General features: G+C 41.3%; 1 pseudogene; it reads right to left on the bottom strand.

The window, feature by feature from the left end:
- The window catches only part of LOC114025039, a 68,545-nt pseudogene extending 58,524 nt beyond the window's left edge, over positions 1-10,021 (bottom strand).
- Between the last annotated feature and the right edge of the window lie 4,517 nt (positions 10,022-14,538).

The following is a 14,538-nucleotide window of genomic DNA, read 5'->3' on the forward strand; positions in this document are numbered from 1 at the left end:
TTGCAAGTGCTTTCCCAAAAAATAGTCTTCCATTTATTTTGCATTGATATGTATGTGTGTATACTTGCATGCATGTTTTGCATGTTTTATCCCCCAATAAAATGTAAACTTTTTGAGAATGGGGACTGTTTCATTTTTATCTTTGCTTACCCAATGCCTAGTTCAATATGTGGCTCATAACAGGTGTTATATTAAAAAAAAAATGTGTGTTGATTGACTGAATCAGGAGACCTAAATTCTCATCTCAGTTCTAACATTCACTAGTTTGGGCAAAGCTTTCAACCGTTCTGAGCTTCAGTTTCTTCATCTATAAATTAGTTTAATAATACTTGTAGTACCTACCTCAAAGGGCTGTTTTGAAGAATGTGCCATGGAAACATGAGTTGTAAATATGATATAATGTAATAGTCACCACTCACCAAATATTTGGTGAATGAATGACAAGGAGGTAATTTTGTTCACTTTCTTCACTGCTGCTATTGTCTGCCATCTCCCCAAAATGAGATAGTAATATTTTCTGGTGCTGTGGAGCAGGAGGAATAGCATGGATTTATGTTTGTCTAGTGTCTGGCGATCTAGGGAGGAGCTACCATACAGACACATAGCAGTATTGTTATTAAGTGGACTGAAGAGGATTCGTGTGACTAGAAACCACAGAAAGCATTGCAATGTAACAGTTGGGTCCGAAGTGTTCAGTTGTGTCCAACACTCATGACCACATTTGGGGATTTTCTTGGCTAAGATTCTGGAGTGGTTTGCTATTTCCTTCTCCAGCTCATTTTGTAGATGAGGAAATTGAGGCCAACGGGGTTAAGTGACTTGCCCCAGGTCACACAGCTAGTAAGTGTCTGAGGCCAGATTTGAACCCACTTAAATGAGTCTTCCTGACGCCAAGCCCAGGACTCTATCCATTGTACCACATAGCTGCCCCAGGAAGGGACCATAGAAAGCATTGCAGTGAGTTAATTAACAGTAAGTGATGAATTAACATCTCTATCCAGAGTTAATGTTTTCCAGCTCCCATTGGGTCATACTTCCCTGAAGATTGCTGTTTCTCACCCATAGTTTTGTTTGGGGACGTTTAGAGAAAACCAGCACGCTGGTTCCTTGAAGCTTGAAGCAGAAAATTACCTGGATGGAGTTTCATGGACAATGTCAGATAGCCAGTCATCTGAAATCAACTTCTCTTCTGAGTTGGGAACACAGAAGCACCTCCCTAGGGAACTTGAGACAGAGGGGATTGGCTAGATCCAAGTCATATGAGGTCTAAGTTTGGAAAACTGACTCACCTGAGGATGGAAATTAATCACCGTCATTATTTCTACAAACCAAACTCCTCTGTTTGGGTTTTCAAGACCTTCCGTGATCTGACCAACTAAATATCCAAATTTCTTTGGTTCCATGCCCAGAAATATGCCCACTGTTTTACCCATCTCATCTTGACACCATGAAAAGAATGCAGGATTTGAAGTTAAAGGTTATTGGTTCCAATCCTGTCTCTGCTCTCTGCTACCTATTTGATATTGGGCAAGTCAGTCTCTCTAGGCCTCAGTAACTGCGTATGCAAAATCAAGAGACTGGATTAAATGACTTCTGAGCTCTATATCTTCCAGCTCTATATCTAGGATCCTACGACTTCTCTAGACCTCAGTTTCCTCACCTGTAAAATGATGGGGAGTTTAAGAGGCAATATGGTGTAATGGATAGAGAACTGAGAGTTTGGAGTCAGGAAGTCCTGGGCTCAAGTCCAGCCTCAGACACTCACTAGCTGCGTGACCTTAGGTTATCATGTATTCCCACTAAGCCTCAGTTTTCTCATCTGTGAAATGAAGGGGTTGGGCTTGACAGTTCCTAAGGCCACCACCTCGTTGCCCCAAGGACGGGTCTAATTGCTAGGAAAATTTTCCCTTACACTAAACTAAAATCTTTCTTTACATAGGTTCCACCCACTATTCCTCGTCCTGGGCTCTTGAGCTAAACCAGACAAAGCTTCTTCCTCTTCAATATTCTTTATTTACTTATATTCTTTAAATCCTTGAAGATAGTGATTATCCCTCCTTGGCAGCTAGGTGGCATCATAGCACATAGAGCGTTGAACCTGGAGTTGGGAAGGCTCATCTTCCTGAGTTCAAATCCAGCCTCAGATGCTTACTAGCCATGTGACCTGGGGCAAGTGACTTAACCCTGTTTGCCTCAATTTCCTCATCTGTAAAATGAGCTGGAGAAGGAAATGGCAAACCGCTCTAGTCTCTTTGCAAGAAAACTCCAAATGGGGTCATGAAGAAGCAGATAGAACTGAACAACAAAAATCCTTCCTCTCCTCCTCACCAAGTCTTCTCTCTTCCTGACTAAATGTTCTCATTTCAACCAATCCTCATATGACATAGTCTCCTGATTATTTCCCTCTGGATCTACTGCAGTTTGTCAACATTTTTCCTAAAATGTGGTGCCTAGAACTGAATAGCTCATAGGACCATAGGCCTAAAGCAGGAAGGGGCCTCAGAGGTCGTTTAGCTTAAGCCCTTTGTTTTATAGATATGGAAAATAAGGCCCCAGAGAAGCTCCATGATTTGTCCAAGATCAAACTGGGGACCTCTGAATCCAAACCAGTACCTTTCCACACTATGCTAGATGTGGTCTGATCAGGACAGAACCCAACAGAACAATCACCTCTTTCATTCTGGACGTGATGCTTCTATTACCATAGCTAAGATTCTGTTTATTTGGGGATTTTTTTGGCTGTCTCATCACAGTGTTGACTCATCCTGAGCTTTTAGTTCACTATGGAGGGGACTCAGTCCCCCAGTGCATTTTCACTAAAACCAACATGTAGCCATAACAGGTACCTATTTAATGTTTATCGCTTGACTGATAAGTTGATGCACATTTTGGTAAATACACTACCCTAATCGGAATAGCATGGGGTCATGGAGTATTGAAATTGGAAGAGACCTTGGAGAGCAAGCTGATCAAATTCTTGTGGGTTCATCAATTTGAAGACTGTTTCTTCTCTGACTGGTCAGTACAACAGAGCTTTGAAATACACATCTGTCTGAGTAATGGTGATACTCTTAAATACAACTGGGTTTTTTTTTATAGCTTTCCAAAGCATCATTGTTTGATTTTCCTCCTACCATCAAAATCAACCTTGAGTAAAATTGTGAAGTCTGGAAATTTATCTCTGGCAGCATCATCCCCATTTTCCATTTTTGCACTCCTTTAAGCAGCCCTCTCCCATTCTAGACCTCCAATGTCCTTATTGGGGGGACATGGAGATAAGTTTGGCTCATTCTTTTGTGCTAACTTATTTCATGCATTATCCCTCTCAGGGGGTATTTCCATTCAAAGAGAAAGAGAGAAGTTAAGACCAAACAGGATTGGCTTAGAGAGAGAGCTCTCTCCAGCTCTTCTGGTCCTTAAAAAAAAGAGAAGTTAAAAGAGAATGAAAAGGAAAGCATCATTCGTTGGACTAGATGGTCTTCCAATTCTGAGATTATGTGAAAATCTAATGGTCACCCAGCTACTGAGTAACAAAATCAGGACCAGAAACTAATTTCTATCCCGGATCACTTTCTGCCATTGTCCCAAAATGGAGATTGGTGCTCAGTCCCAATTCCACCTAGTGCAAATTTACAGAAAACATGAGTTCAAATGCTGGCTCCATCAGTTACCAGATGTAATTCTGATCAAATCACTTAACCTCTCTTTCTCTCAATTTCCTGGTCTTTAAAATGAGGGGATTGAACTAGATGGTTTCTGAGGCCCCTTCCAGCTCTAGGTCGATGATCTCTCCTAGCTCCAAATTCAGTACTCCTGTGATCCTAACCCTAAGGAGGTCCATTCATTCCTACCTCCTCACTTATAAGGCAGGAAAGAACACTGATCAACACGGGAAGAAAAGTCTCTAGACATGATGGTTAGCCACAGAAAGACAGAGGCACAGATAGAAACATTCTGTGCCCATGAGTTCCATCTACCTCCCCAGGCCAGTACCATCTCTGAGAAAAATCACTGCTCCTGGGAGCCCACATCTCTGCTGATTAATTCAGACAGCTGAGCCCTGAACAAATATCTGCTACCCACTCCTCCTCAGCTTGCATTTCTGAAGATTTCCACGTTGCCAGGACACTTACAGTAAAGTTTTCAAGTCAAAATGCATACCACATGGGGAGCTGCCTACAGCTTTTCCCTGGCAGAGGCTGAGAAATTGAAAGAGGGACCCTTAGCCTCAGGGGTCCCGCCTCCCTCCCTCTCGTCTGGGGAGACAATGCATCCTTTGTCTTCCCCCTCCTCTTCCCAGAAGAGTGGAACCCAGTAATGACTATTGGAGCCTCCTGGCTGTTCCTCCCACCTCCCTTTCCCTGCCTTCCCAATCCCCTCCCTCTCCTCCTCCTCATAGTTCTAGCCATTGAGGGTGCCACAAAATACCCTTGCCAATGACTGAAATTCCTCTAGATTTTTGCCTTGAGTTCAGACAGTGACCCTTTGGCTTTTATAGACACTTTGATTTTCTCCTGGAAGCCAGAGACCCAGAGGGAGAGAAAGGGAAATGGCTAATTTCATTAGTCAGGAAGGTGAAAGGTGACAATAGCAGTCACCCGGTCCACTGAGGGAGCCCCCTGGGCTGGATCACTGGAGCCCTGCTGACACAGGGTGAGCCCCCTTCAAATAAACCAGGGGACTGTTTGTGGGAGTGCAGGAGGCTCCAATAGCTGATGGTTTCCATTGGCCCCTCCAAAAGTGGGTCTAGGATATCAGTGCACTTTAATGATATATCCAGGGACCTAGATCCCATCCCCAGCCACAGGGAAGTTTCTATAGTACCCAGTGCCCAAAGACTACACTGGCTCTTTGGCTTTAGAGCTGAAAGGGGTTTTATATATTACCGAATCTTATCCCCAGTCATTTGACAGAAGGGGAACTTAAAGCTCACAAAAGGGATTGGAAGGAGTAAACGCAATGGTCCTCTGCTCCAAAGCTTTGGGGCTTTCTCCATTTTCCCTAATTAGGAACTTTCTGTCCTGTGCCATGAAGAGAGCTAGCTCCTCATAGACCCAAGTCATTGAAAAAAATCTTGGGAACATTGATCTGGAACTGGAAGGGAGCTCTAGTCTAGTCACATCATTTTAAAGATGATGAAACTGACTCCCAGGGAAGTTAAGTTATTTGCCAAGATTACACTATGTGCCAGGCATTGTGCTAAGTACTACAGAGAGGGAAAAAACCATTCCTGCCCTCAAGGAGCTCACAATCTAACAGGGAAAGAAATAGTCTGATGGGAGTACTGAGCATCAGACTCAGGATTCAGACCGAGGTCCCCTAACTCTGGAGTCAGTGCTCTTTCCACGGTATCATTGCAGGTCACCCCACCTCTACACTGCATGCACATATAGAGACACACTAATACACACATATACACATATACATACACACACTAATATACAATACACACTAATACACAAATACACACTAATATGCACATTGATACATAGACATACACACACTAATACACAGTAATAGACTCATACACACTAATACACATATATACACACTAATACACACATATACATACATACACACAAATATACAATACACACTAATAGACTCATAAACACGAATACACAATATATACTAATAGACTCATACATATTAATACACACTAATATACACATATACACTAATACACATGAACACTGCATACACTAATATACACATATATACTTATACACACATACATATATATGCACACACATACACTAACACCCTTATAGACATACAAATACACACTGATACATACACATACACACTAATATATACACATATACACTAATACACGCATATGCATGTCACATGCACTTGCACACACATGTGTACATGTAAAAACATGCAAATACACAGATATACTCACTCGCATACACACTAATACACACTAATACACACATACACACATATATTTTATAGAGGAGGAAATAGAGACTCTGAGAAAAACAGCCGCTTCCCCACTCCCTTGGACACAGCAGTTAAGCTTGAATGCTCAAACCTGATGCTTTTGACTCCTTCTCCCCTCCCCCGCCTCACTGCCAGGCTCAGGTCCAGCATATATTTATTGATGCAGGCCCTGACCTCCAGGAGCACAGTCAGGTTGGAGAAATTGGCATGGCTACACCAGACAGTTTTTTACTAAGGGTCAGAGTAGATATACTTAGCAATAAGCACTTCGAAAGAGCTCAGAGGATCCTGATCACCAAGGGCTGGGCCAGTTGGGAAAGGATTCCTGGGAGAGGTTGGACCTAGAGAATCTGAAAGGAGGAGAGTGTTGTAAGCAAAAGCAGTGACACCAGCAGAGAGGAGTGAAGGAAGAGAGAGCTAAATACGGACCTGGTCTGGCCCAGAGAGGCCTCTTCAGTCCTTATGAACCATGTTAGACAACCCCAGGGAGCTCTCACGGGGCCAATTTATTTTATGAATTTTAACACCTAAAAAAGAAGTATTTCCACATACACAAAACAGAATACAAAAAAGATGATAGTATAGCCTTTTTTAAAAGTAAACTATCCTAGCAATTTTTATTAATATTCATAAATACACATAGCAACTTTAGAGAATTCCACGTTCCTGTTCCTTTTAAATAAGGAGTATTAGGACCCTTTTGCATGTTCAGGTAGAGAGGAAGCAGAAATCACCCCTGCAAAGCTACCTACATTTACGTGCTAAAAGTAAAAATTAGTTAACTAGAAATGATGATCGTATTCTTTTTCTCTCTTCCTTTTGAATGTACACAATGTAATAAGAGTGACAGGCCTGAAATCACAGCCACCAAAACAAACCCAAGGAGAGTTGTTGTCCTCTTTCATTGGTAAAGATGGCACAGAGAACATTGTCTACAAATTGGAACATCATCAGAGGAGGTGGTGGAGGATCATTTCCTTTATTACTCTGTTTTAAATGTAGATTTTCTTTTTTTTTCTTTTCTTTTATTGTTGCATTTTAAATTCCAAACTGTCACCCTTTCTCCTTTCCCACCTCGCACTAGAGAAGGCCACGATTTGACATAAATATAGACATAGATATCTATAAAACCATACTGTGCTTACTTCTATTTATCAGTTTTCTTTCTCTAGAGGTGGATAGCATCTTTCTTCACAGGTCCTTTGTAGTTGATTTGAATTTCTAATAACTTAGTTGTTCTTTGAATAATATTGCTGTTACTGTAGATGGTTATCCCTTCCACATTGCAGGGGTTAGGAACGTGGCTCCCCCATGATCTGGGAAATCCATATACAATTTTTGGCCCTTCCTTCATACTAAAGAAGAAGTCTGAACTATTATGGTATTGAAAGATGAAATATGTTGATATTATACAATACTATACATATATTTTATGCATTTCTATGTTTCTAACTTTTTCTGTGCTGGCCTTCCCGAGTCATCGGCAACTTCCACAAAACTCCCAAAAAATTCCCAATCATGCCTACCCGTGATATATAGAAACTGCAATGGGGAAAGTCACAACGTGGATGGGATAACTGTACAATGTTCTCTTGGTTCTGCTCATTTCACTCTTCATTATTTCATACAAGTAAATTTAGATTTTCTAAAGCATCAAAAGTTTTAATATCTACACAGCCCATGGCACCAAACCCTACAATTTCCCAATTCATCCTTATCTGAAGAGGAATTTTCTTCAAACATTGAAGTATACTATAGAAGCTCTTGGACAAATAGCCTACTCACTCACTTTTCATCAACTGACACTCTGTTTCTGAAACCTTAGACAGAGTGGGGTGCCTGCGGCCTCGAGGCCACACGTGGTCCTCTAGGTCGTGGCAGGGCTGCACTTGTGGACCTAGAGGACCACATGTGGCCTCGAGGCCGCAGGCACCCCACCCCTGCCTTAGGGTCATTTGACCCAGAAAGAAGAAGTTGGGAGTTCTGAATAATTCATTGGCTGTTTTCTGCATTTGATGTGTTGATTATTACTGTTGATTGTGTAACTGCAGTGGTGATACTGCTCACATTCATGTGCCTGGTTGCATTACGGGCTGTCTCTAGTTGCTGCCATGTGGCCTATGTATGTTGTTGTTTTAGCTGCAGATGTTGTAACTGAGAAACCAAGTGGCCGGAGGAATCAAGATATCCCCCCACAGAACATCTCATCCCTGATAACTGGGAGGAAAACTCAAGTCATAGGATCCAGGGTTCCCCTATTGCTCAGAGAATATGAACACTCTGGAGTAGAAAGCCCACTGACAGAACAGCTAGTAAAGTGCATGTTGTTTTACAGGCATAAGGGTCTCTGAATCCCCCACCAGGGTAAAATATTCTATACATATGTAGAATTCTACTCTATTCATTTACGTCTCTGTAAGACTGGCGGGTAGATAGTATGCTGGGCCTGGAGTCAGGAAGACTCATCTTCCTGAGTTCAAATCAAGCCTCAGACACTTCCTAGCTGTGTGACCCTAGGCAAGTCACTTATCCCTGTTTGCCTCAGTTTCCTCATCTGTAAAATGAGCTGGAGAAGGAAATGGGAAAGCACTCCTGTATCTTTGCCAAAAAAAAAAAAAATCCCAGGGCAGCTAGATGGCACAGTGGATAGAGCACCGGCCCTGAAGTCAGGAGGACCTGAGTTCAAATCTGACCTCAGACCAAACACTTGACACGTACTAGCTGTGTGACATTAACCCCAACTGCCTCACAAAAAAAAAAAATCCCAAATGGGGTCGGCCAAGACTGAAAAATGACTAAATATCATAAAATTTAAATATAAGATGGGCTATAAAGTTAGCTGTGACATGGTTAGGATCTCTATCAGGTAACGCTAATACTAATTTCTGTAGATGTTTCTGCATGTTCAGAAATAACAGGTTCTTGAAGAGATATCTCCCATAATAATCTATTTTTCTACAATCGGGACAAATATAGGCATACCTTGGAGATAACGAAGGTTTCGGTTCCAGACTATTGCGGTAAAATGAGTATCACAATAAAGCAAGTCACACAAATTTTTTGGTTTCCTAGTGCATATAAAAGTTACGTTTACATGATATTGTAGTCAATTAAGTGTGCAATAGTATTATATCTAAAAAAAACAATGTATATAACTTAAGTTAAAAAATATTTTATTGCTAAAAAAAATTCTAATCATCAGCAAGGCATAATCTTTCTGCTGGTGGAGGGTTTTGCCCTGATGTTGACAGCTGCTGACTGACCAGGGTGGTGGTTGCTGAAGGTTGGGGTATGTGTGGCAATTTCTTAAAATAAGACAACAGCGAAGTTTGCCATATCAACTGACTCTTTCTTTCACTTGAATATGTAGAGGCTTTTATAGGGTTTTTAATTTGTAGGGTAATTAATTAATATCAATATTGTTGTATCTCAGGGAATAGGGATGTCAGAGGAAAGGGAGAGAGATGAGGAAGGGTCGATCAGTGGAGCAGGCAGAACACACACAACATTTATTGATTAAATTCACTGTCTTACATGGGTGTGATTCATTGCGCCCCAAAACAATTACAATAGTAATATCAAAGATCATTGATCACAGATCACCATAACAGATATGACAATCGTTTTTAAAATGTGAAATATTGTGAGAATTACCAAAATGTGACACAGAAACACAATGTGAGCATATGCTGTTGGAAAAATGGGACAGACAGATTTGCTAGACTTAGGGTTGCCACAAACCTCCAATTCGTAAACAAACAAACAAAAAAAATCTACAATATCTGCAAAGCTCAATAAAGCAAAGCATAATAAAACAAGGGATGCCTGTAAAAGACTGCAGCTGCTCTACCAAGAAAGCTTCTCGATCACAACACAGATCAAATGCCAGCCTTGTTAGTATGCACTGCATTGGCTGGTCAGTTGTATGCCTTATGGTTGTCACAACATTTTCATAATGAGAAGCACAAAGATCATCATCATCATCATCATAGCAAATTGAATACTTGTATCTTCAACCTCAAAAATTTCCTTTTAAACATACATCACAGATGACACCTTCACCTTGGGACATCCCAGTTAAGGGGGGATAGGGGACTGGGACTGAAGTTTGACTGAGAGTAGAGAGGTTGCTAGGCGGTGCCGTGGATAAAGTGCTGGGCCTAGAGTCAGGAAGACAAAGAGTTCAACTATGACCTCAGATACTTATTTGTTGTGTGATCCTGGGCAAGTCATTTAACCTCAGTTTCCCCATCTGTCAAATGGGGATAATTAACAGCACCTACCTTTCAAGCTTGTTGTAAGGATCAAATGAGACAATAATTAGCACAGCATCTGCCACATAATAAGCACTGCATAAATGTTAATTATTTGTATTTATGTATGAAACTGAATGTCCATTTCAAATTGAGGTTTTTTTTAAAGATATAATAAATTTCACATGTTACTTTCAAAACTGTCCTGCTTAACTGAACTTCCCTCTGTTCTCTTCTGTTTAATGTAAAAAACATTTTTCGATGGCCTTCTTTTTGAGGGCATCACTACTGCTAACCTCTCCAATCCCCTACACAAATTATAAACAACAGTTATTTTGAAAAGAATATGCCAAAAAAATTGTTATTGTAACAAATAAGGATAGTTAAGCAAAACAAGTCTACGTAATGGCCGTAATGGAACCTCAACTGTGACATTCCTAGAGTTAAGTTCAACCTCTTTCCTGGCCAACTGTACTTCTCACATTTCTTGCTGCAACTGAAACTTGGAACCCTGCTGTTCTTCCTTCCCAGGCTTTGCTAAATGCTAGCCCTAAGCTAGTCTTATACAGAGTTATTGAGTAAGCTACTTTGCTATCAAGTCCCTCTCCCTCCCTCTCCTTGTATACCCAACTTTTGCCCTCTCGCCTAATGACTTAATCTTGCTTTGGTTTGGGTTTTGATGACTCAGAATGAGCGTAAATAGCAATTGTTTCTGTTCAGGCCAGAAACTCTGAGGGACTTTCCCTGCCAGATTGAGTCTTTTGTGAAGGCAAACTGCCTCAATTCTTACCCAGCATTTAATTACTGAAAGAGTGTTGCCTCAGACAAACTGAGACCTGGGAAAGATCCTTAAAAAATGGCCAAGGTCACCCACTGCATCCGGGCCATCCCCAGTTGTCTTGACCTTTGTCTTGTCACTGGACTCCAGTGACTCTGGAAGGTTGATGATTCTGCACAGCTCTACTTCACTTAAATACCAATCTGCTTGCAAGTTAAGACATCACCCTCCTTAGGTCATTGGTCCTCTTTGAGAATGAAGGCTGAACAACAATCTTGCTTTATGGTGGCCCAGAGACTTTGACACTTCCATCCTATCCTGACTCCTGTGGGTAATGATCCAACCAGGGAAATCATTTCCCTTGCTAAGCTACTCCTATTCTTCATTTATCCTTCTCAAGCTCTTTGTCTTTATGAAGGTGTCTTTTAAATATTGGATATCTTTGTTGTCTATGTTTGCCATTCCTTCTATGAGCCAATTGTGCTGCCCACAAGCAAGAGTTAGAGGTACAGGGTTTGGGGCTAAAATGAGGAGGGAGATGTACTGAAAGTCATGGGTGAACCAGCTTAATGACTGACCTCTCTAAGCCTCCTCTGTTTCTACAAGATCCAGCCTCCTTTTATACTACTACTTGTCATTTATTCTCCATTCCAACAAAATTGGCCTGTCAACCATTCCCTAAACTTCTTCTCTCAGAGGATCATAGATCTAGGTCTGGAAGGAAACCAAAAGAGAGTTAGGTGGGACAGTGACTAGAGGACTGAACCTCAAAGTCAGAAATCTACTTGCTGAGCTCTCTGAGCCTTGGTTTTCTTTTCTGCAAAATGAGAGGTTTGGACTTGATGATCGTGAAGGTGCCTTCCCAGTTCTAAATCTATGATCTTTCTAGGCTAGCTCCCTGATTTCCCAGAAGAAGAAACACTAAGTCTCAGTTTATCATCATCATCATCATCATCATTAATTGTCATTGGTATGGTTATTGTCGTTGTTAATAAGCATCTACTACATGTAAGGCAGGTACTCTGGCAGGTGCTTGGGATTCAGAGATGAAAAAGGGCACAGTCCCTTCTCTCAAAGAGTATAATCAGCCACCAAAGTGATTTTTCTAAAGCAGAAGTCCTACTATGTCACCCCCTTACTCAATAAACTCCAGTGGCTTTCTATTTCCTCCAAGATCAAATACAAAATCCTTCATTTGGCATTCAAAGCTCTTCATAACCTGGTCCCCTCCTACCTTTCCAATCTTCATGTTGTTCAGTACAATTCTTCATGACTCAACTTGGGGTTTTCTTGGCAAGAATACTAGAGTGGTTTGCCATTTCCTTCTCCAGCTCATTTTACAGATGAGGAAACTGAGATGAACAGGATTAAGTGACTTGCCCAGGGTCACACATCTAGTAAGTGTCTGAGGCTGGATTTGAACTCAGGGAAGATGAGTATTCTTGATTCCAGGCCCTGCATTCTATTCACTGTGCCACCTAGCTGCCTCCAAGGCTTCTTGCATCTTATTCCCTGCCACAAACTCTTTGATCCAGTGACATAACATTGACCTGGCCATTTCGTGAACAAGACATTCCATCTTTCAGGCATTTTCTCTGGCTGGCCCGCATATATGAAACATTTCCTCCTCTGTTCCACCTAATGACTCCCTGGCTTCCTTTAAGTCCCAACTAAATCTCATCTTCTGCAGGAAACATTTCCTGACCCTTCTTAATTCTAGGGCCTTCCCTCTCTTATTTACTTCTTTATCCTATAAATATATATCTTGTTTATACCTAATTGTTTACATGTTGTCACCCTCACGTGAGCTCTCAGAGGACAGGGACAGTCTTTTGTCTCTTTTTATATCCTTAGTGCTTGACACACAGTAGGTGTTTAATAAGTTTATTGACTTTTTATTGACTGACTGAAGCTCAGACAACTTTAAATGATTTTCATTAAATTTCATAAGTAAGAACTAGTCAGAACTAGAGTCAGGATTCTCTAATTAGTTTTTAATCTATGTTTTGTTGATCCCTTATTAAATATAATTTTATTGCATTATGATCCAAAAGGGAAACTTTTAATATTTCTGCTTTTAACTATAAAATTTTAATATACTAATATGTGGTCAGTCTTTGTAAATGTACCATAAACTCCTGAGAAAAAGGTGTATTCCTTTTTGCTTCCATTCAATTCTCTCTAGATATCTATCATATCTAGCTTATCTAAAATAAACATTTCTTAAGCACCTCTTGTGACAGGCACTGTGCTAAGTGCTGATCATCCCTTTGTTGTCTTGTTCTTCAGTTTTGTATAATTCTGTATCCCCATCTGAGGCTTTCTTGGCAAAGATATTGAGGTGGTTTGCCATTTCCTTCTCCACCTCATTTTATAGGTGAGGAAACTGAGATGAACAGGATTAAGTGACTTGCCCAGGGTCACACAGCTCAGAGACACACAGTGTCTGAGGCCAGATTTGAACTCAGGAAGATGTGTCTTCCTGCCTCTAGTCCCTGTGCTCTATCCACTGAGCCACTTAGCTGCCAAATAGTCTGGAATCAGTCATACCTGTGCATGCTCCAAAGTGGAGAGCAGGGCCCTTTTGTTCCACATTATGCGGTACTTCCAGAAGAAGGCTTACCAAACACCCATGCTTCCAGGACTGAGACCTATTACAGGCCAGTCCCCTATTATAGAGAAAAAGTAAGTTTTGCCCAATGTGGAAATGGGTTAACAGAAAGGCTAAAAGAATAGTTGCTCTAGGACATTTCTCAGCCCTCCTTCCTTAAAAGACAGAACTCTGTTTTGCATTCCAAATTGCATTGTAAATGATGACTAGGCAATTGTCTTCTGCATTGTCCTGGGGCCCCAGTGTTGTGACTGTGTTCTTAATCTATCCCAGACCCAATCCAGGGAGTGAGTTGGTGGCAGGATGGAATGAGTTATTTGGTCTCCTGTCCCACCCCATCCTTTCCGCTAAGCTAACCACCACACCACACCACACCACACTCCCTCCATTTGTTTCTCATCCTCTTCCCCCCACCAGGGATCTACGCTGTGGCTTCTGCTACCAGGAAATAGGTTGCCTTTCATTATGTTAGTCACATCCCCATTAGCAAACAACAGTCCTTACCAGTTAACCAGTCAGGGAGCATTGCCCCTAAGAAGGAGAGAGGAGCGCCAAAGGAAAAATAGGAGGTTGGCAATGAAGTGACAGAGCTAGCTGAAAGCCAGAAAAGATGGAGGAAGGAGAGAAGATCCCTGTAGCCACATCCATGGAGACAGCACACGACTCCATCCCTGGTTCCAAACCACTACCGCTCCAGAGTTTGTCTGTGGCAAGCCAGCGGGAGTGTTCTCTCTGCCATTATTAATAACCATCACCCAAGAGCTGGAGAGGTGGGGGCCAATAATAGGAATGAACGAGGAAAGAAAGTTAGAGGCAAAATATGAAGTTAATAAAAATACTTTATCCAATCAAACTCCAAAGCAATGGCAATGACATAATGGTAGACGAAGTTGGTCTTTCTGATTTTTCACTTTGGTTAATTATCTAATGGTTTGCAGAGCTCCCTG

The sequence above is a fragment of the Vombatus ursinus genome, unplaced genomic scaffold (assembly GCF_900497805.2).
Source record: "Vombatus ursinus unplaced genomic scaffold, bare-nosed wombat genome assembly UNPS02014826.1, whole genome shotgun sequence".
NCBI classification, from domain to species: Eukaryota; Metazoa; Chordata; class Mammalia; order Diprotodontia; family Vombatidae; genus Vombatus; species Vombatus ursinus.